The sequence below is a fragment of the Gorilla gorilla genome, chromosome 8 (genome assembly GCF_029281585.2).
Source record: "Gorilla gorilla gorilla isolate KB3781 chromosome 8, NHGRI_mGorGor1-v2.1_pri, whole genome shotgun sequence".
Taxonomy (NCBI): Eukaryota; Metazoa; Chordata; class Mammalia; order Primates; family Hominidae; genus Gorilla; species Gorilla gorilla.
The window spans coordinates 76,972,845-76,995,984 of record NC_073232.2 but is presented as its reverse complement, the minus strand read 5'-3'; positions in this window follow the sequence as shown (position 1 = coordinate 76,995,984).

The following is a 23,140-nucleotide window of genomic DNA, read 5'->3' as shown; positions in this document are numbered from 1 at the left end:
CACAGAATTGAACCTTCCTTTACACAGAGCAGATTGGAAACCCTCTTTTTGAGGAATTTGCATGTGGAGATTTCAAGCGTTTTTGGGCCATCGGTAGAAGAGGAAATATCCTCGTATAAAAACTAGAGAGAATCATTCTCAGAAACCACTTTGTGATGTGTGCGATCCACTCACAGAGTTTAACCTTTCTTTTCGTAGAGCTGTTTGGAAAAACTCTGTTTGTGAAGTCTGCAAGTGGATATTTGGACCTCCTGGAGGATTTCGTTGGAAGCGGGATTTCTTCATCTAATGCTAGAAGGAAGAATTCTCAGAAACTTCTTTGATTTGTGTGTGTTGAACTCACAGAGTTGAACCTTCCTTTAGACAGAGCAGATTGGAAACCCTCTTTTTGAGGAATTTGCATGTGGAGATTTCAAGCGTTTTGGAGCCATCGCAAGAAAAGGAAATATCCTCGTATAAAAACTAGAGAGAATCATTCTCAGAAACCACTTTGTGATGTGTGCGTTCCACTCACAGAGTTTAACCTTTCTTTTCATAGAGCAGTTTGTAAACACTCTGTTTGTAAAGTCTGCAGGTGGATATAAGGACCTCTTTGTGGATTTCGTTGGAAGCGGTATTTCTTCATCTAATGCTACACAGAAGATTTCTAAGTAACTTCGTTGATTTGTGTGTGTTCAACTAACAGAGTTGAACCTTCCTTTAGACAGAGCAGATTGGAAACCCTCTTTTTGAGGAATATGCATGTGGAGATTTCAACCACTTTGGGGCCAACGGTAGAAAAGGAAATCTCCTCGAATAAAAACAAGAGAGAATCATTCTCAGAAACTACTTTGCGATGTGTGCGTTCCACTCACAGAGTTTAAAATTTCTTTTCATAGAGCAGCTTGGAAACACTCTGTTTGTAAAGTCTGCAAGTGGATATTTGGACCTCTTTGAGGATTTCGTTGGAAGCGGGATTTCTTCATCTAATGCTAGAAGGAAGAATTCTCAGAAACTTCTTTGATTTGTGTGTGTTGAACTCACAGAGTTGAACCTTCCTTTAGACAGAGCAGATTGGAAACCCTCTTTTTGAGGAATTTGCATGTGGAGATTTCAAGCGTTTTGGGGCCATCGGTAGAAAAGGAAATATCCTCGTATAAAAACTAGAGAGAATCATTCTCAGAAACCACTTTGTGATGTGTGCGTTCCACTCACAGAGTTTAACCTTTCTTTTCATAGAGCAGTTTGTAAACACTCTGTTTGTAAAGTCTGCAGGTGGATATATGGACCTCTTTGTGGATTTCGTTGGAAGCGGTATTTCTTCTTCTAATGCTACACAGAAGATTTCTCAGTAACTTCGTTGATTTGTGTGTGTTCAACTAACAGAGTTGAACCTTCCTTTAGACAGAGCAGATTGGAAACCCTCTTTTTGAGGAATATGCATGTGGACATTTCAAGCACTTTGGGGCCAACGGTTGAAAAGGAAATCTCCTCGTGTAAAAACTAGAGAGAATCATTCTCAGAAACTACTTTGTGATGTGTGCGTTCCACTCACAGAGTTTAACCTTTCTTTTCATAGAGCAGTTTGGAAACACTCTGTTTGTAAAGTCTGCAAGTGGATATTTGGACCTCTTTGAGGATTTCGTTGGAAGCGGGATTTCTTCATCTAATGCTAGAAGGAAGAATTCTCAGAAACTTCTTTGATTTGTGTGTGTTCAACTAACAGAGTTGAACCTTCCTTTAGACAGAGCAGATTGGAAACACTCTTTTTTAGGAATTTGCATGTGGAGATTTCAAGCGTTTTGGGGTCATCGGTAGAAAAGGAAATATCCTCGTATAAAAACTAGAGAGAATCATTCTCAGAAACCACTTTGTGATGTGTGCGTTCCACTCACAGAGTTTAACCTTTCTTTTCATAGAGCAGTTTGGAAACACTCTGTTTGTAAAGTCTGCAAGTGGATATTTGGACCTCTTTGAGGATTTCGTTGGAAGCGGGATTTCTTCATCTAATGCTAGAAGGAAGAATTCTCAGAAACTTCTCTGATCTGTGTGTGTTCAACTCACAGAGTTGAACCTTCCTTTAGACAGAGCAGATTGGAAACACTCTTTTTTAGGAATTTGCATGTGGAGATTTCAAGCGTTTTGGGTCCATAGGTAGAAAAGGAAATATCCTCGTATAAAAACTAGAGAGAATCATTCTCAGAAACCACTTTGTGATGTGTGTGTTCCACTCACAGAGTTTAACCTTTCTTTTCATAGAGCAGTTAGGAAACACTCTGGTTTTGAAGTCTGCAAGGGGATATTTGGACCTCTTTGAGGATTTCATTGGAAGCCGGATTTCTTCATCTAATGCTAGAAGGAAGAATTTTCAGAAACTTCTTTGATTTGCGTGTGTTCAACTCACAGAGTTGAACCTTCCTTTAGACAGAGCAGATTGGAAACCCTCTTTTTGAGGAATTTGCATGTGGAGATTTCAAGCGATTTGGGGCCTACGTTAGAAAAGAAATATCCTCATAGAAAAACTAGAGAGAATCATTCTCAGAAACCACTTTGTGATGTGTGCGTTCCACTCACAGAGTTTAACCTTTCTTTTCATAGAGCAGTTTGGAAACACTCTGTTTGTAAAGTCTGCAAGTGGATATTTGTACCTCTTTGAGGATGTCGTTGGAAGTGGTGTTTCTTCATCTAATGCTACACAGAAGATTTCTCAGTAACTTCGTTGATTTATGTGTGTTCAACTAACAGAGTTGAACCTTCCTTTAGACAGAGCAGATTGGAAACCCTCTTTTTGAGGAATTTGCATGTGGAGATTTCAAGCGATTTGGGGCCAACGGTAGAAGAGGAAATATCCTCGCATAAAAACTAGAGAGAATCATTCTCAGAAACCACTTTGTGATGTGTGCGATCCACTCACAGAGTTTAACCTTTCTTTTCATAGAGCAGTTTGGAAACACTCTGTTTGTGAAGTCTGCAAGTGGATATTTGGACCTCTTGGAGGATTTCGTTGGAAGCGGGATTTCTTCATCTAATGCTAGAAGGAAGAATTCTCAGAAACTTCTTTGATTTGTGTGTGTTGAACTCACAGAGTTGAACCTTCCTTTAGACAGAGCAGATTGGAAACCCTCTTTTTGAGGAATTTGCATGTGGAGATTTAAAGCGTTTTGGGGCCATCGGTAGAAAAGGAAATATCCTCGTATAAAAACTAGAGAGAATCATTCTCAGAAACCACTTTGTGATGTGTGCGTTCCACTCACAGAGTTTAACCTTTCTTTTCATAGAGCAGTTTGGAAACACTCTGTTTGTAAAGTCTGCAGGTGGATATATGGACCTCTTTGTGGATTTCGTTGGAAGCGGTATTTCTTCTTCTAATGCTACACAGAAGATTTCTCAGTAACTTCGTTGATTTGTGTGTGTGCAACTGACAGAGTTGAACCTTCCTTTAGACAGAGCAGTTTGGAAACCCTCTTTTTGAGGAATATGCATGTGGAGATTTCAAGCACTTTGGGGCCAACGGTTGAAAAGGAAATCTCCTCGTATAAAAACTAGAGAGAATCATTCTCAGAAACTACTTTGTGATGTGTGCGTTCCACTCACAGAGTTTAACCTTTCTTTCATAGAGCAGTTTGGAAACACTCTGGTTTTGAAGTCTGCAAGGGGATATTTGGACCTCTTTGAGGATGTCATTGGAAGCGGGATTTCTTCATCTAATGCTAGAAGGAAGAATTTTCAGAAACTTCTTTCATTCGCGTGTGTTCAACTCACAGAGTTGAACCTTCCTTTAGACAGAGCAGATTGGAAACCCTCTTTTTTAGGAATTTGCATGTGGAGATTTCAAGCGTTTTTGGGCCATCGGTAGAAAAGGAAATATCCTCGTATAAAAACTAGAGAGAATCATTCTCAGAAACCACTTTGTGATGTGTGCGTTCCACTCACAGAGTTTAACCTTTCATTTCATAGAGCAGTTTGTAAACACTCTGTTTGTAAAGTCTGCAAGTGGATATTTGGACCTCTTTGTGGATTTCGTTGGAAGCGGGATTTCTTCATCTAATGCTACACAGAAGATTTCTGAATAACTTCGTTGATTTGTGTGTTTTCAGCTAACAGAGTTGAACCTTCCTTTAGACAGAGCAGATTGGAAACCCTCTTTTTGAGGAATTTGCATGTGGAGATTTCAAGCGTTTTTGGGCCATCGGTAGAAAACGAAATATCCTGGTAAAAACTAGAGAGAATCATTCTCAGAAACCACTTTGTGATGTGTGCGATCCACTCACAGAGTTTAACCTTTCTTTTCATAGAGCAGTTTGGAAACACTCTGTTTGTGAAGTCTGCAAGTGGATATTTGGACCTCTTGGAGGATTTCGTTGGAAGCGGGATTTCTTCATCTAATGCTAGAAGGAAGAATTCTCAGAAACTTCTTTGATTTGTGTGTGTTGAACTCACAGAATTGAACCTTCCTTTAGACAGAGCAGATTGGAAACCCTCTTTTTGAGGAATTTGCATGTGGAGATTTCAAGCGTTTTTGGGCCATCGGTAGAAAAGGAAATATCCTCGTATAAAAACTAGAGGGAATCATTCTCAGAAACCACTTTGTGATGGGTGCGTTCCACTCACAGAGTTTAACCTTTCATTTCATAGAGCAGTTTGTAAACACTCTGTTTGTAAAGTCTGCAAGTGGATATTTGGACCTCTTTGTGGATTTCGTTGGAAGCGGGATTTCTTCATCTAATGCTACACAGAAGATTTCTGAATAACTTCGTTGATTTGTGTGTGTTCAGCTAACAGAGTTGAACCTTCCTTTAGACAGAGCAGATTGGAAACCCTCTTTTTGAGGAATTTGCATGTGGAGATTTCAAGCGTTTTTGGGCCATCGGTAGAAAACGAAATATCCTGGTAAAAACTAGAGAGAATCATTCTCAGAAACCACTTTGTGATGTGTGCGATCCACTCACAGAGTTTAACCTTTCTTTTCATAGAGCAGTTTGGAAACACTCTGTTTGTGAAGTCTGCAAGTGGATATTTGGACCTCTTGGAGGATTTCGTTGGAAGCGGGATTTCTTCATCTAATGCTAGAAGGAAGAATTCTCAGAAACTTCTTTGATTTGTGTGTGTTGAACTCACAGAATTGAACCTTCCTTTAGACAGAGCAGATTGGAAACCCTCTTTTTGAGGAATTTGCATGTGGAGATTTCAAGCGTTTTTGGGCCATCGGTAGAAGAGGAAATATCCTCGTATAAAAACTAGAGAGAATCATTCTCAGAAACCACTTTGTGATGTGTGCGATCCACTCACAGAGTTTAACCTTTCTTTTCGTAGAGCAGTTTGGAAAAACTCTGTTTGTGAAGTCTGCAAGTGGATATTTGGACCTCCTGGAGGATTTCGTTGGAAGCGGGATTTCTTCATCTAATGCTAGAAGGAAGAATTCTCAGAAACTTCTTTGATTTGTGTGTGTTGAACTCACAGAGTTGAACCTTCCTTTAGACAGAGCAGATTGGAAACCCTCTTTTTGAGGAATTTGCATGTGGAGATTTCAAGCGTTTTGGAGCCATCGCAAGAAAAGGAAATATCCTCGTATAAAAACTAGAGAGAATCATTCTCAGAAACCACTTTGTGATGTGTGCGTTCCACTCACAGAGTTTAACCTTTCTTTTCATAGAGCAGTTTGTAAACACTCTGTTTGTAAAGTCTGTAGGTGGATATAAGGACCTCTTTGTGGATTTCGTTGGAAGCGGTATTTCTTCATCTAATGCTACACAGAAGATTTCTCAGTAACTTCGTTGATTTGTGTGTGTTCAACTAACAGAGTTGAACCTTCCTTTAGACAGAGCAGATTGGAAACCCTCTTTTTGAGGAATATGCATGTGGAGATTTCAAGCACTTTGGGGCCAACGGTTGAAAAGGAAATCTCCTCGTATAAAAACTAGAGAGAATCATTCTCAGAAACTACTTTGTGATGTGTGCGTTCCACTCACAGAGTTTAACCTTTCTTTTCATAGAGCAGTTTGGAAACACTCTGTTTGTAAAGTCTGCAAGTGGATATTTGGACCTCTTTGAGGATTTCGTTGGAAGCGGGATTTCTTCATCTAATGCTAGAAGGAAGAATTCTCAGAAACTTCTTTGATTTGTGTGTGTTCAACTCACAGAGTTGAACCTTCCTTTAGACAGAGCAGATTGGAAACACTCTTTTTTAGGAATTTGCATGTGGAGATTTCAAGCGTTTTGGGGTCATCGGTAGAAAAGGAAATATCCTCGTATAAAAACTAGAGAGAATCATTCTCAGAAACCACTTTGTGATGTGTGCGTTCCACTCACAGAGTTTAACCTTTCTTTTCATAGAGCAGTTTGGAAACACTCTGTTTGTAAAGTCTGCAAGTGGATATTTGGACCTCTTTGAGGATTTCGTTGGAAGCGGGATTTCTTCATCTAATGCTAGAAGGAAGAATTCTCAGAAACTTCTCTGATCTGTGTGTGTTCAACTCACAGAGTGGAACCTTCCTTTAGACAGAGCAGATTGGAAACACTCTTTTTTAGGAATTTGCATGTGGAGATTTCAAGCGTTTTGGGTCCATCGGTAGAAAAGGAAATATCCTCGTATAAAAACTAGAGAGAATCATTCTCAGAAACCACTTTGTGATGTGTGTGTTCCACTCACAGAGTTTAACCTTTCTTTTCATAGAGCAGTTAGGAAACACTCTGGTTTTGAAGTCTGCAAGGGGATATTTGGACCTCTTTGAGGATTTCATTGGAAGCCGGATTTCTTCATCTAATGCTAGAAGGAAGAATTTTCAGAAACTTCTTTGATTTGCGTGTGTTCAACTCACAGAGTTGAACCTTCCTTTAGACAGAGCAGATTGGAAACCCTCTTTTTGAGGAATTTGCATGTGGAGATTTCAAGCGATTTGGGGCCTACGTTAGAAAAGAAATATCCTCATAGAAAAACTAGAGAGAATCATTCTCAGAAACCACTTTGTGATGTGTGCGTTCCACTCACAGAGTTTAAACTTTCTTTTCATAGAGCAGTTTGGAAACACTCTGTTTGTAAAGTCTGCAAGTGGATATTTGTACCTCTTTGAGGATGTCGTTGGAAGTGGTGTTTCTTCATCTAATGCTACACAGAAGATTTCTCAGTAACTTCGTTGATTTCTGTGTGTTCAACTAACAGAGTTGAACCTTCCTTTAGACAGAGCAGATTGGAAACCCTCTTTTTGTGGAATTTGCATGTGGAGATTTCAAGCGATTTGGGGCCAACGGTAGAAGAGGAAATATCCTCGTATAAAAACTAGAGAGAATCATTCTCAGAAACCACTTTGTGATGTGTGCGATCCACTCACAGAGTTTAACCTTTCTTTTCATAGAGCAGTTTGGAAACACTCTGTTTGTGAAGTCTGCAAGTGGATATTTGGACCTCTTGGAGGATTTCGTTGGAAGCGGGATTTCTTCATCTAATGCTAGAAGGAAGAATTCTCAGAAACTTCTTTGATTTGTGTGTGTTGAACTCACAGAGTTGAACCTTCCTTTAGACAGAGCAGATTGGAAACCCTCTTTTTGAGGAATTTGCATGTGGAGATTTAAAGCGTTTTGGGGCCATCGGTAGAAAAGGAAATATCCTCGTATAAAAACTAGAGAGAATCATTCTCAGAAACCACTTTGTGATGTGTGCGTTCCACTCACAGAGTTTAACCTTTCTTTTCATAGAGCAGTTTGGAAACACTCTGTTTGTAAAGTCTGCAGGTGGATATATGGACCTCTTTGTGGATTTCGTTGGAAGCGGTATTTCTTCTTCTAATGCTACACAGAAGATTTCTCAGTAACTTCGTTGATTTGTGTGTGTTCAACTGACGGAGTTGAACCTTCCTTTAGACAGAGCAGATTGGAAACCCTCTTTTTGAGGAATATGCATGTGGAGATTTCAAGCACTTTGGGGCCAACGGTTGAAAAGGAAATCTCCTCGTATAAAAACTAGAGAGAATCATTCTCAGAAACTACTTTGTGATGTGTGCGTTCCACTCACAGAGTTTAACCTTTCTTTTCATAGAGCAGTTTGGAAACACTCTGTTTGTAAAGTCTGCAAGTGGATATTTGGACCTCTTTGAGGATTTCGTTGGAAGCGGGATTTCTTCATCTAATGCTAGAAGGAAGAATTCTCAGAAACTTCTTTGATTTGTGTGTGTTCAACTCACAGAGATGAACCTTCCTTTAGACAGAGCAGATTGGAAACACTCTTTTTTAGGAATTTGCATGTGGAGATTTCAAGCGTTTTGGGGTCATCGGTAGAAAGGGAAATATCCTCGTATAAAAACTAGAGAGAATCATTCTCAGAAACCACTTTGTGATGTGTGCGTTCCACTCACAGAGTTTAACCTTTCTTTTCATAGAGCAGTTTGGAAACACTCTGTTTGTAAAGTCTGCAAGTGGATATTTGGACCTCTTTGAGGATTTCGTTGGAAGCGGGATTTCTTAATCTAATGCTAGAAGGAAGAATTCTCAGAAACTTCTCTGATTTGTGTGTGTTCAACTCACAGAGTTGAACCTTCCTTTAGACAGAGGAGATTGGAAACACTCTTTTTTAGGAATTTGCATGTGGAGATTTCAAGCGTTTTGGGTCCATCGGTAGAAAAGGAAATATCCTCGTATAAAAACTAGAGAGAATCATTCTCAGAAACCACTTTGTGATGTGTGTGTTCCACTCACAGAGTTTAACCTTTCTTTTCATAGAGCAGTTAGGAAACACTCTGGTTTTGAAGTCTGCAAGGGGATATTTGGACCTCTTTGAGGATTTCATTGGAAGCCGGATTTCTTCATCTAATGCTAGAAGGAAGAATTTTCAGAAACTTCTTTGATTTGCGTGTGTTCAACTCACAGAGTTGAACCTTCCTTTAGACAGAGCAGATTGGAAACCCTCTTTTTGAGGAATTTGCATGTGGAGATTTCAAGCGATTTGGGGCCTACGTTAGAAAAGAAATATCCTCATAGAAAAACTAGAGAGAATCATTCTCAGAAACCACTTTGTGATGTGTGCGTTCCACTCACAGAGTTTAACCTTTCTTTTCATAGAGCAGTTTGGAAACACTCTGATTGTAAAGTCTGCAAGTGGATATTTGTACCTCTTTGTGGATGTCGTTGGAAGTGGTGTTTCTTCATCTAATGCTACACAGAAGATTTCTCAGTAACTTCGTTGATTTCTGTGTGTTCAACTAACAGAGTTGAACCTTCCTTTAGACAGAGCAGATTGGAAACCCTCTTTTTGAGGAATTTGCATGTGGAGATTTCAAGCGATTTGGGGCCAACGGTAGAAGAGGAAATATCCTCGTATAAAAACTAGAGAGAATCATTCTCAGAAACCACTTTGTGATGTGTGCGATCCACTCACAGAGTTTAACCTTTCTTTTCATAGAGCAGTTTGGAAACACTCTGTTTGTGAAGTCTGCAAGTGGATATTTGGACCTCTTGGAGGATTTCGTTGGAAGCGGGATTTCTTCATCTAATGCTAGAAGGAAGAATTCTCAGAAACTTCTTTGATTTGTGTGTGTTGAACTCACAGAGTTGAACCTTCCTTTAGACAGAGCAGATTGGAAACCCTCTTTTTGAGGAATTTGCATGTGGAGATTTAAAGCGTTTTGGGGCCATCGGTAGAAAAGGAAATATCCTCGTATAAAAACTAGAGAGAATCATTCTCAGAAACCACTTTGTGATGTGTGCGTTCCACTCACAGAGTTTAACCTTTCTTTTCATAGAGCAGTTTGGAAACACTCTGTTTGTAAAGTCTGCAGGTGGATATATGGACCTCTTTGTGGATTTCGTTGGAAGCGGTATTTCTTCTTCTAATGCTACACAGAAGATTTCTCAGTAACTTCGTTGATTTGTGTGTGTTCAACTGACAGAGTTGAACCTTCCTTTAGACAGAGCAGATTGGAAACCCTCTTTTTGAGGAATATGCATGTGGAGATTTCAAGCACTTTGGGGCCAACGGTTGAAAAGGAAATCTCCTCGTATAAAAACTAGAGAGAATCATTCTCAGAAACTACTTTGTGATGTGTGCGTTCCACTCACAGAGTTTAACCTTTCTTTTCATAGAGCAGCTTGGAAACACTCTGTTTGTAAAGTCTGCAAGTGGATATTTGGACCTCTTTGAGGATTTCGTTGGAAGCGGGATTTCTTCATCTAATGCTAGAAGGAAGAATTCTCAGAAACTTCTTTGATTTGTGTGTGTTCAACTCACAGAGTTGAACCTTCCTTTAGACAGAGCAGATTGGAAACACTCTTTTTTAGGAATTTGCATGTGGAGATTTCAAGCGTTTTGGGGTCATCGGTAGAAAGGGAAATATCCTCGTATAAAAACTAGAGAGAATCATTCTCAGAAACCACTTTGTGATGTGTGCGTTCCACTCACAGAGTTTAACCTTTCTTTTCATAGAGCAGTTTGGAAACACTCTGTTTGTAAAGTCTGCAAGTGGATATTTGGACCTCTTTGAGGATTTCGTTGGAAGCGGGATTTCTTAATCTAATGCTAGAAGGAAGAATTCTCAGAAACTTCTCTGATTTGTGTGTGTTCAACTCACAGAGTTGAACCTTCCTTTAGACAGAGGAGATTGGAAACACTCTTTTTTAGGAATTTGCATGTGGAGATTTCAAGCGTTTTGGGTCCATCGGTAGAAAAGGAAATATCCTCGTATAAAAACTAGAGAGAATCATTCTCAAAAACCACTTTGTGATGTGTGTGTTCCACTCACAGAGTTTAACCTTTCTTTTCATAGAGCAGTTTGGAAACACTCTGGTTTTGAAGTCTGCAAGGGGATATTTGGACCTCTTTGAGGATTTCATTAGAAGCCGGATTTCTTCATCTAACGCTAGAAGGAAGAATTTTCAGAAACTTCTTTGATTTGTGTGTGTTGAACTCACAGAATTGAACCTTCCTTTAGACAGAGCAGATTGGAAACCCTCTTTTTGAGGAATTTGCATGTGGAGATTTCAAGCGTTTTTGTGCCATCGGTAGAAAAGGAAATATCCTCGTATAAAAACTAGAGAGAATCATTCTCAGAAACCACTTTGTGATGTGTGCGATCCACTCACAGAGTTTAACCTTTCTTTTTGTAGAGCAGTTTGGAAACACTCTGTTTGTGAAGTCTGCAAGTGGATATTTGGACCTCTTGGAGGATTTCGTTGGAAGCGGGATTTCTTCATCTAATGCTAGAAGGAAGAATTTTCAGAAACTTCTTTGATTTTCGTGTGTTCAACTCACAGAGTTGAACCTTCCTTTAGACAGAGCAGATTGGAAACCCTCTTTTTGAGGAATTTGCATGTGGAGATTTCAAGCGTTTTTGGGCCATCGGTAGAAGAGGAAATATCCTCGTATAAAAACTAGAGAGAATCATTCTCAGAAACCACTTTGTGATGTGTGCGATCCACTCACAGAGTTTAACCTTTCTTTTCGTAGAGCAGTTTGGAAAAACTCTGTTTGTGAAGTCTGCAAGTGGATATTTGGACCTCCTGGAGGATTTCGTTGGAAGCGGGATTTCTTCATCTAATGCTAGAAGGAAGAATTCTCAGAAACTTCTTTGATTTGTGTGTGTTGAACTCACAGAGTTGAACCTTCCTTTAGACAGAGCAGATTGGAAACCCTCTTTTTGAGGAATTTGCATGTGGAGATTTCAAGCGTTTTGGAGCCATCGCAAGAAAAGGAAATATCCTCGTATAAAAACTAGAGAGAATCATTCTCAGAAACCACTTTGTGATGTGTGCGTTCCACTCACAGAGTTTAACCTTTCTTTTCATAGAGCAGTTTGTAAACACTCTGTTTGTAAAGTCTGTAGGTGGATATAAGGACCTCTTTGTGGATTTCGTTGGAAGCGGTATTTCTTCATCTAATGCTACACAGAAGATTTCTCAGTAACTTCGTTGATTTGTGTGTGTTCAACTAACAGAGTTGAACCTTCCTTTAGACAGAGCAGATTGGAAACCCTCTTTTTGAGGAATTTGCATGTGGAGATTTCAAGCGTTTTTGGGCCATCGGTAGAAAACGAAATATCCTGGTAAAAACTAGAGAGAATCATTCTCAGAAACCACTTTGTGATGTGTGCGATCCACTCACAGAGTTTAACCTTTCTTTTCATAGAGCAGTTTGGAAACACTCTGTTTGTGAAGTCTGCAAGTGGATATTTGGACCTCTTGGAGGATTTCGTTGGAAGCGGGATTTCTTCATCTAATGCTAGAAGGAAGAATTCTCAGAAACTTCTTTGATTTGTGTGTGTTGAACTCACAGAATTGAACCTTCCTTTAGACAGAGCAGATTGGAAACCCTCTTTTTGAGGAATTTGCATGTGGAGATTTCAAGCGTTTTTGGGCCATCGGTAGAAAAGGAAATATCCTCGTATAAAAACTAGAGGGAATCATTCTCAGAAACCACTTTGTGATGGGTGCGTTCCACTCACAGAGTTTAACCTTTCATTTCATAGAGCAGTTTGTAAACACTCTGTTTGTAAAGTCTGCAAGTGGATATTTGGACCTCTTTGTGGATTTCGTTGGAAGCGGGATTTCTTCATCTAATGCTACACAGAAGATTTCTGAATAACTTCGTTGATTTGTGTGTGTTCAGCTAACAGAGTTGAACCTTCCTTTAGACAGAGCAGATTGGAAACCCTCTTTTTGAGGAATTTGCATGTGGAGATTTCAAGCGTTTTTGGGCCATCGGTAGAAAACGAAATATCCTGGTAAAAACTAGAGAGAATCATTCTCAGAAACCACTTTGTGATGTGTGCGATCCACTCACAGAGTTTAACCTTTCTTTTCATAGAGCAGTTTGGAAACACTCTGTTTGTGAAGTCTGCAAGTGGATATTTGGACCTCTTGGAGGATTTCGTTGGAAGCGGGATTTCTTCATCTAATGCTAGAAGGAAGAATTCTCAGAAACTTCTTTGATTTGTGTGTGTTGAACTCACAGAATTGAACCTTCCTTTAGACAGAGCAGATTGGAAACCCTCTTTTTGAGGAATTTGCATGTGGAGATTTCAAGCGTTTTTGGGCCATCGGTAGAAGAGGAAATATCCTCGTATAAAAACTAGAGAGAATCATTCTCAGAAACCACTTTGTGATGTGTGCGATCCACTCACAGAGTTTAACCTTTCTTTTCGTAGAGCAGTTTGGAAAAACTCTGTTTGTGAAGTCTGCAAGTGGATATTTGGACCTCCTGGAGGATTTCGTTGGAAGCGGGATTTCTTCATCTAATGCTAGAAGGAAGAATTCTCAGAAACTTCTTTGATTTGTGTGTGTTGAACTCACAGAGTTGAACCTTCCTTTAGACAGAGCAGATTGGAAACCCTCTTTTTGAGGAATTTGCATGTGGAGATTTCAAGCGTTTTGGAGCCATCGCAAGAAAAGGAAATATCCTCGTATAAAAACTAGAGAGAATCATTCTCAGAAACCACTTTGTGATGTGTGCGTTCCACTCACAGAGTTTAACCTTTCTTTTCATAGAGCAGTTTGTAAACACTCTGTTTGTAAAGTCTGTAGGTGGATATAAGGACCTCTTTGTGGATTTCGTTGGAAGCGGTATTTCTTCATCTAATGCTACACAGAAGATTTCTCAGTAACTTCGTTGATTTGTGTGTGTTCAACTAACAGAGTTGAACCTTCCTTTAGACAGAGCAGATTGGAAACCCTCTTTTTGAGGAATATGCATGTGGAGATTTCAAGCACTTTGGGGCCAACGGTTGAAAAGGAAATCTCCTCGTATAAAAACTAGAGAGAATCATTCTCAGAAACTACTTTGTGATGTGTGCGTTCCACTCACAGAGTTTAACCTTTCTTTTCATAGAGCAGTTTGGAAACACTCTGTTTGTAAAGTCTGCAAGTGGATATTTGGACCTCTTTGAGGATTTCGTTGGAAGCGGGATTTCTTCATCTAATGCTAGAAGGAAGAATTCTCAGAAACTTCTTTGATTTGTGTGTGTTCAACTCACAGAGTTGAACCTTCCTTTAGACAGAGCAGATTGGAAACACTCTTTTTTAGGAATTTGCATGTGGAGATTTCAAGCGTTTTGGGGTCATCGGTAGAAAAGGAAATATCCTCGTATAAAAACTAGAGAGAATCATTCTCAGAAACCACTTTGTGATGTGTGCGTTCCACTCACAGAGTTTAACCTTTCTTTTCATAGAGCAGTTTGGAAACACTCTGTTTGTAAAGTCTGCAAGTGGATATTTGGACCTCTTTGAGGATTTCGTTGGAAGCGGGATTTCTTCATCTAATGCTAGAAGGAAGAATTCTCAGAAACTTCTCTGATCTGTGTGTGTTCAACTCACAGAGTGGAACCTTCCTTTAGACAGAGCAGATTGGAAACACTCTTTTTTAGGAATTTGCATGTGGAGATTTCAAGCGTTTTGGGTCCATCGGTAGAAAAGGAAATATCCTCGTATAAAAACTAGAGAGAATCATTCTCAGAAACCACTTTGTGATGTGTGTGTTCCACTCACAGAGTTTAACCTTTCTTTTCATAGAGCAGTTAGGAAACACTCTGGTTTTGAAGTCTGCAAGGGGATATTTGGACCTCTTTGAGGATTTCATTGGAAGCCGGATTTCTTCATCTAATGCTAGAAGGAAGAATTTTCAGAAACTTCTTTGATTTGCGTGTGTTCAACTCACAGAGTTGAACCTTCCTTTAGACAGAGCAGATTGGAAACCCTCTTTTTGAGGAATTTGCATGTGGAGATTTCAAGCGATTTGGGGCCTACGTTAGAAAAGAAATATCCTCATAGAAAAACTAGAGAGAATCATTCTCAGAAACCACTTTGTGATGTGTGCGTTCCACTCACAGAGTTTAAACTTTCTTTTCATAGAGCAGTTTGGAAACACTCTGTTTGTAAAGTCTGCAAGTGGATATTTGTACCTCTTTGAGGATGTCGTTGGAAGTGGTGTTTCTTCATCTAATGCTACACAGAAGATTTCTCAGTAACTTCGTTGATTTCTGTGTGTTCAACTAACAGAGTTGAACCTTCCTTTAGACAGAGCAGATTGGAAACCCTCTTTTTGTGGAATTTGCATGTGGAGATTTCAAGCGATTTGGGGCCAACGGTAGAAGAGGAAATATCCTCGTATAAAAACTAGAGAGAATCATTCTCAGAAACCACTTTGTGATGTGTGCGATCCACTCACAGAGTTTAACCTTTCTTTTCATAGAGCAGTTTGGAAACACTCTGTTTGTGAAGTCTGCAAGTGGATATTTGGACCTCTTGGAGGATTTCGTTGGAAGCGGGATTTCTTCATCTAATGCTAGAAGGAAGAATTCTCAGAAACTTCTTTGATTTGTGTGTGTTGAACTCACAGAGTTGAACCTTCCTTTAGACAGAGCAGATTGGAAACCCTCTTTTTGAGGAATTTGCATGTGGAGATTTAAAGCGTTTTGGGGCCATCGGTAGAAAAGGAAATATCCTCGTATAAAAACTAGAGAGAATCATTCTCAGAAACCACTTTGTGATGTGTGCGTTCCACTCACAGAGTTTAACCTTTCTTTTCATAGAGCAGTTTGGAAACACTCTGTTTGTAAAGTCTGCAGGTGGATATATGGACCTCTTTGTGGATTTCGTTGGAAGCGGTATTTCTTCTTCTAATGCTACACAGAAGATTTCTCAGTAACTTCGTTGATTTGTGTGTGTTCAACTGACGGAGTTGAACCTTCCTTTAGACAGAGCAGATTGGAAACCCTCTTTTTGAGGAATATGCATGTGGAGATTTCAAGCACTTTGGGGCCAACGGTTGAAAAGGAAATCTCCTCGTATAAAAACTAGAGAGAATCATTCTCAGAAACTACTTTGTGATGTGTGCGTTCCACTCACAGAGTTTAACCTTTCTTTTCATAGAGCAGTTTGGAAACACTCTGTTTGTAAAGTCTGCAAGTGGATATTTGGACCTCTTTGAGGATTTCGTTGGAAGCGGGATTTCTTCATCTAATGCTAGAAGGAAGAATTCTCAGAAACTTCTTTGATTTGTGTGTGTTCAACTCACAGAGATGAACCTTCCTTTAGACAGAGCAGATTGGAAACACTCTTTTTTAGGAATTTGCATGTGGAGATTTCAAGCGTTTTGGGGTCATCGGTAGAAAGGGAAATATCCTCGTATAAAAACTAGAGAGAATCATTCTCAGAAACCACTTTGTGATGTGTGCGTTCCACTCACAGAGTTTAACCTTTCTTTTCATAGAGCAGTTTGGAAACACTCTGTTTGTAAAGTCTGCAAGTGGATATTTGGACCTCTTTGAGGATTTCGTTGGAAGCGGGATTTCTTAATCTAATGCTAGAAGGAAGAATTCTCAGAAACTTCTCTGATTTGTGTGTGTTCAACTCACAGAGTTGAACCTTCCTTTAGACAGAGGAGATTGGAAACACTCTTTTTTAGGAATTTGCATGTGGAGATTTCAAGCGTTTTGGGTCCATCGGTAGAAAAGGAAATATCCTCGTATAAAAACTAGAGAGAATCATTCTCAGAAACCACTTTGTGATGTGTGTGTTCCACTCACAGAGTTTAACCTTTCTTTTCATAGAGCAGTTAGGAAACACTCTGGTTTTGAAGTCTGCAAGGGGATATTTGGACCTCTTTGAGGATTTCATTGGAAGCCGGATTTCTTCATCTAATGCTAGAAGGAAGAATTTTCAGAAACTTCTTTGATTTGCGTGTGTTCAACTCACAGAGTTGAACCTTCCTTTAGACAGAGCAGATTGGAAACCCTCTTTTTGAGGAATTTGCATGTGGAGATTTCAAGCGATTTGGGGCCTACGTTAGAAAAGAAATATCCTCATAGAAAAACTAGAGAGAATCATTCTCAGAAACCACTTTGTGATGTGTGCGTTCCACTCACAGAGTTTAACCTTTCTTTTCATAGAGCAGTTTGGAAACACTCTGATTGTAAAGTCTGCAAGTGGATATTTGTACCTCTTTGTGGATGTCGTTGGAAGTGGTGTTTCTTCATCTAATGCTACACAGAAGATTTCTCAGTAACTTCGTTGATTTCTGTGTGTTCAACTAACAGAGTTGAACCTTCCTTTAGACAGAGCAGATTGGAAACCCTCTTTTTGAGGAATTTGCATGTGGAGATTTCAAGCGATTTGGGGCCAACGGTAGAAGAGGAAATATCCTCGTATAAAAACTAGAGAGAATCATTCTCAGAAACCACTTTGTGATGTGTGCGATCCACTCACAGAGTTTAACCTTTCTTTTCATAGAGCAGTTTGGAAACACTCTGTTTGTGAAGTCTGCAAGTGGATATTTGGACCTCTTGGAGGATTTCGTTGGAAGCGGGATTTCTTCATCTAATGCTAGAAGGAAGAATTCTCAGAAACTTCTTTGATTTGTGTGTGTTGAACTCACAGAGTTGAACCTTCCTTTAGACAGAGCAGATTGGAAACCCTCTTTTTGAGGAATTTGCATGTGGAGATTTAAAGCGTTTTGGGGCCATCGGTAGAAAAGGAAATATCCTCGTATAAAAACTAGAGAGAATCATTCTCAGAAACCACTTTGTGATGTGTGCGTTCCACTCACAGAGTTTAACCTTTCTTTTCATAGAGCAGTTTGGAAACACTCTGTTTGTAAAGTCTGCAGGTGGATATATGGACCTCTTTGTGGATTTCGTTGGAAGCGGTATTTCTTCTTCTAATGCTACACAGAAGATTTCTCAGTAACTTCGTTGATTTGTGTGTGTTCAACTGACAGAGTTGAACCTTCCTTTAGACAGAGCAGATTGGAAACCCTCTTTTTGAGGAATATGCATGTGGAGATTTCAAGCACTTTGGGGCCAACGGTTGAAAAGGAAATCTCCTCGTATAAAAACTAGAGAGAATCATTCTCAGAAACTACTTTGTGATGTGTGCGTTCCACTCACAGAGTTTAACCTTTCTTTTCATAGAGCAGCTTGGAAACACTCTGTTTGTAAAGTCTGCAAGTGGATATTTGGACCTCTTTGAGGATTTCGTTGGAAGCGGGATTTCTTCATCTAATGCTAGAAGGAAGAATTCTCAGAAACTTCTTTGATTTGTGTGTGTTCAACTCACAGAGTTGAACCTTCCTTTAGACAGAGCAGATTGGAAACACTCTTTTTTAGGAATTTGCATGTGGAGATTTCAAGCGTTTTGGGGTCATCGGTAGAAAGGGAAATATCCTCGTATAAAAACTAGAGAGAATCATTCTCAGAAACCACTTTGTGATGTGTGCGTTCCACTCACAGAGTTTAACCTTTCTTTTCATAGAGCAGTTTGGAAACACTCTGTTTGTAAAGTCTGCAAGTGGATATTTGGACCTCTTTGAGGATTTCGTTGGAAGCGGGATTTCTTAATCTAATGCTAGAAGGAAGAATTCTCAGAAACTTCTCTGATTTGTGTGTGTTCAACTCACAGAGTTGAACCTTCCTTTAGACAGAGGAGATTGGAAACACTCTTTTTTAGGAATTTGCATGTGGAGATTTCAAGCGTTTTGGGTCCATCGGTAGAAAAGGAAATATCCTCGTATAAAAACTAGAGAGAATCATTCTCAAAAACCACTTTGTGATGTGTGTGTTCCACTCACAGAGTTTAACCTTTCTTTTCATAGAGCAGTTTGGAAACACTCTGGTTTTGAAGTCTGCAAGGGGATATTTGGACCTCTTTGAGGATTTCATTAGAAGCCGGATTTCTTCATCTAACGCTAGAAGGAAGAATTTTCAGAAACTTCTTTGATTTGTGTGTGTTGAACTCACAGAATTGAACCTTCCTTTAGACAGAGCAGATTGGAAACCCTCTTTTTGAGGAATTTGCATGTGGAGATTTCAAGCGTTTTTGTGCCATCGGTAGAAAAGGAAATATCCTCGTATAAAAACTAGAGAGAATCATTCTCAGAAACCACTTTGTGATGTGTGCGATCCACTCACAGAGTTTAACCTTTCTTTTTGTAGAGCAGTTTGGAAACACTCTGTTTGTGAAGTCTGCAAGTGGATATTTGGACCTCTTGGAGGATTTCGTTGGAAGCGGGATTTCTTCATCTAATGCTAGAAGGAAGAATTTTCAGAAACTTCTTTGATTTTCGTGTGTTCAACTCACAGAGTTGAACCTTCCTTTAGACAGAGCAGATTGGAAACCCTCTTTTTGAGGAATTTGCATGTGGAGATTTCAAGCGTTTTTGGGCCATCGGTAGAAGAGGAAATATCCTCGTATAAAAACTAGAGAGAATCATTCTCAGAAACCACTTTGTGATGTGTGCGATCCACTCACAGAGTTTAACCTTTCTTTTCGTAGAGCAGTTTGGAAAAACTCTGTTTGTGAAGTCTGCAAGTGGATATTTGGACCTCCTGGAGGATTTCGTTGGAAGCGGGATTTCTTCATCTAATGCTAGAAGGAAGAATTCTCAGAAACTTCTTTGATTTGTGTGTGTTGAACTCACAGAGTTGAACCTTCCTTTAGACAGAGCAGATTGGAAACCCTCTTTTTGAGGAATTTGCATGTGGAGATTTCAAGCGTTTTGGAGCCATCGCAAGAAAAGGAAATATCCTCGTATAAAAACTAGAGAGAATCATTCTCAGAAACCACTTTGTGATGTGTGCGTTCCACTCACAGAGTTTAACCTTTCTTTTCATAGAGCAGTTTGTAAACACTCTGTTTGTAAAGTCTGTAGGTGGATATAAGGACCTCTTTGTGGATTTCGTTGGAAGCGGTATTTCTTCATCTAATGCTACACAGAAGATTTCTCAGTAACTTCGTTGATTTGTGTGTGTTCAACTAACAGAGTTGAACCTTCCTTTAGACAGAGCAGATTGGAAACCCTCTTTTTGAGGAATATGCATGTGGAGATTTCAAGCACTTTGGGGCCAACGGTTGAAAAGGAAATCTCCTCGTATAAAAACTAGAGAGAATCATTCTCAGAAACTACTTTGTGATGTGTGCGTTCCACTCACAGAGTTTAACCTTTCTTTTCATAGAGCAGTTTGGAAACACTCTGTTTGTAAAGTCTGCAAGTGGATATTTGGACCTCTTTGAGGATTTCGTTGGAAGCGGGATTTCTTCATCTAATGCTAGAAGGAAGAATTCTCAGAAACTTCTTTGATTTGTGTGTGTTCAACTCACAGAGTTGAACCTTCCTTTAGACAGAGCAGATTGGAAACACTCTTTTTTAGGAATTTGCATGTGGAGATTTCAAGCGTTTTGGGGTCATCGGTAGAAAAGGAAATATCCTCGTATAAAAACTAGAGAGAATCATTCTCAGAAACCACTTTGTGATGTGTGCGTTCCACTCACAGAGTTTAACCTTTCTTTTCATAGAGCAGTTTGGAAACACTCTGTTTGTAAAGTCTGCAAGTGGATATTTGGACCTCTTTGAGGATTTCGTTGGAAGCGGGATTTCTTCATCTAATGCTAGAAGGAAGAATTCTCAGAAACTTCTCTGATCTGTGTGTGTTCAACTCACAGAGTGGAACCTTCCTTTAGACAGAGCAGATTGGAAACACTCTTTTTTAGGAATTTGCATGTGGAGATTTCAAGCGTTTTGGGTCCATCGGTAGAAAAGGAAATATCCTCGTATAAAAACTAGAGAGAATCATTCTCAGAAACCACTTTGTGATGTGTGTGTTCCACTCACAGAGTTTAACCTTTCTTTTCATAGAGCAGTTAGGAAACACTCTGGTTTTGAAGTCTGCAAGGGGATATTTGGAACTCTTTGAGGATTTCATTGGAAGCCGGATTTCTTCATCTAATGCTAGAAGGAAGAATTTTCAGAAACTTCTTTGATTTGCGTGTGTTCAACTCACAGAGTTGAACCTTCCTTTAGACAGAGCAGATTGGAAACCCTCTTTTTGAGGAATTTGCATGTGGAGATTTCAAGCGATTTGGGGCCTACGTTAGAAAAGAAATATCCTCATAGAAAAACTAGAGAGAATCATTCTCAGAAACCACTTTGTGATGTGTGCGTTCCACTCACAGAGTTTAAACTTTCTTTTCATAGAGCAGTTTGGAAACACTCTGTTTGTAAAGTCTGCAAGTGGATATTTGTACCTCTTTGAGGATGTCGTTGGAAGTGGTGTTTCTTCATCTAATGCTACACAGAAGATTTCTCAGTAACTTCGTTGATTTCTGTGTGTTCAACTAACAGAGTTGAACCTTCCTTTAGACAGAGCAGATTGGAAACCCTCTTTTTGTGGAATTTGCATGTGGAGATTTCAAGCGATTTGGGGCCAACGGTAGAAGAGGAAATATCCTCGTATAAAAACTAGAGAGAATCATTCTCAGAAACCACTTTGTGATGTGTGCGATCCACTCACAGAGTTTAACCTTTCTTTTCATAGAGCAGTTTGGAAACACTCTGTTTGTGAAGTCTGCAAGTGGATATTTGGACCTCTTGGAGGATTTCGTTGGAAGCGGGATTTCTTCATCTAATGCTAGAAGGAAGAATTCTCAGAAACTTCTTTGATTTGTGTGTGTTGAACTCACAGAGTTGAACCTTCCTTTAGACAGAGCAGATTGGAAACCCTCTTTTTGAGGAATTTGCATGTGGAGATTTAAAGCGTTTTGGGGCCATCGGTAGAAAAGGAAATATCCTCGTATAAAAACTAGAGAGAATCATTCTCAGAAACCACTTTGTGATGTGTGCGTTCCACTCACAGAGTTTAACCTTTCTTTTCATAGAGCAGTTTGGAAACACTCTGTTTGTAAAGTCTGCAGGTGGATATATGGACCTCTTTGTGGATTTCGTTGGAAGCGGTATTTCTTCTTCTAATGCTACACAGAAGATTTCTCAGTAACTTCGTTGATTTGTGTGTGTTCAACTGACAGAGTTGAACCTTCCTTTAGACAGAGCAGATTGGAAACCCTCTTTTTGAGGAATATGCATGTGGAGATTTCAAGCACTTTGGGGCCAACGGTTGAAAAGGAAATCTCCTCGTATAAAAACTAGAGAGAATCATTCTCAGAAACTACTTTGTGATGTGTGCGTTCCACTCACAGAGTTTAACCTTTCTTTTCATAGAGCAGTTTGGAAACACTCTGTTTGTAAAGTATGCAAGTGGATATTTGGACCTCTTTGAGGATTTCGTTGGAAGCGGGATTTCTTCATCTAATGCTAGAAGGAAGAATTCTCAGAAACTTCTTTGATTTGTGTGTGTTCAACTCACAGAGTTGAACCTTCCTTTAGACAGAGCAGATTGGAAACACTCTTTTTTAGGAATTTGCATGTGGAGATTTCAAGCGTTTTGGGGTCATCGGTAGAAAGGGAAATATCCTCGTATAAAAACTAGAGAGAATCATTCTCAGAAACCACTTTGTGATGTGTGCGTTCCACTCACAGAGTTTAACCTTTCTTTTCATAGAGCAGTTTGGAAACACTCTGTTTGTAAAGTCTGCAAGTGGATATTTGGACCTCTTTGAGGATTTCGTTGGAAGCGGGATTTCTTAATCTAATGCTAGAAGGAAGAATTCTCAGAAACTTCTCTGATTTGTGTGTGTTCAACTCACAGAGTTGAACCTTCCTTTAGACAGAGGAGATTGGAAACACTCTTTTTTAGGAATTTGCATGTGGAGATTTCAAGCGTTTTGGGTCCATCGGTAGAAAAGGAAATATCCTCGTATAAAAACTAGAGAGAATCATTCTCAGAAACCACTTTGTGATGTGTGTGTTCCACTCACAGAGTTTAACCTTTCTTTTCATAGAGCAGTTAGGAAACACTCTGGTTTTGAAGTCTGCAAGGGGATATTTGGACCTCTTTGAGGATTTCATTGGAAGCCGGATTTCTTCATCTAATGCTAGAAGGAAGAATTTTCAGAAACTTCTTTGATTTGCGTGTGTTCAACTCACAGAGTTGAACCTTCCTTTAGACAGAGCAGATTGGAAACCCTCTTTTTGAGGAATTTGCATGTGGAGATTTCAAGCGATTTGGGGCCTACGTTAGAAAAGAAATATCCTCATAGAAAAACTAGAGAGAATCATTCTCAGAAACCACTTTGTGATGTGTGCGTTCCACTCACAGAGTTTAACCTTTCTTTTCATAGAGCAGTTTGGAAACACTCTGATTGTAAAGTCTGCAAGTGGATATTTGTACCTCTTTGTGGATGTCGTTGGAAGTGGTGTTTCTTCATCTAATGCTACACAGAAGATTTCTCAGTAACTTCGTTGATTTCTGTGTGTTCAACTAACAGAGTTGAACCTTCCTTTAGACAGAGCAGATTG